We start from the raw sequence: 656 nt of genomic DNA on the forward strand, positions 1-656 counted from the left end.
GAAAACCTATCCTGAAGTGTTCTGTATAGACAGGACAATGAGTGACAAAAACTCAGTTCTCAGACACAGAGAAAGCTTCTGACGAGGACTTAGAGCAGATCCTGACGCTTAAAAGCGCTTTTCAACAGTATCGCATTCTAAGGTGTAGCTGATAACTTTATGACATGTAAACATGAAATCCATCATATTCTTCATGAATGCTACTCAAATAGACAGGAAAATCTATCCTGAAGTGTTCTGCACAGACAGGACAACGAGTGAGAAAAACTAAGTTCTCAGACACAGAAAAGGCTTCTAACGAGGAATTAGAGCCGATTCTGACGCTTAACAGCCCTATTGAAAAGGATTGCATTCTCTGTGTAGAAATCCCACTAAATGTGAATCCTGAGATTTTGGAGACACACAGACAGCTTTAACGAGGAAAAGAGACGATTTAGGCGCTGGAAACGTTAAAACAGCGCTGTCTAACAGTATTGCATTCTCAGGTGTAACTGATAACTTTATGACATGTAAACATGAAATCCATCATATTCTTCATGAATGCTGCTCAAATAGACAGGAAAACTTATCCTGAAGTGTTCTGTATAGACAGGACAATGAGTGACAAAAACTCAGTTCTCAGACACAAAGAAAGCTTCTGACGAGGACTTAGAGCA

This window comes from Seriola lalandi, unplaced genomic scaffold, assembly GCF_002814215.2.
Source record: "Seriola lalandi dorsalis isolate HSWRI2012SDOR001 ecotype SW California unplaced genomic scaffold, Sedor1 jcf7180002054630, whole genome shotgun sequence".
Classification (NCBI taxonomy): Eukaryota; Metazoa; Chordata; class Actinopteri; order Carangiformes; family Carangidae; genus Seriola; species Seriola lalandi.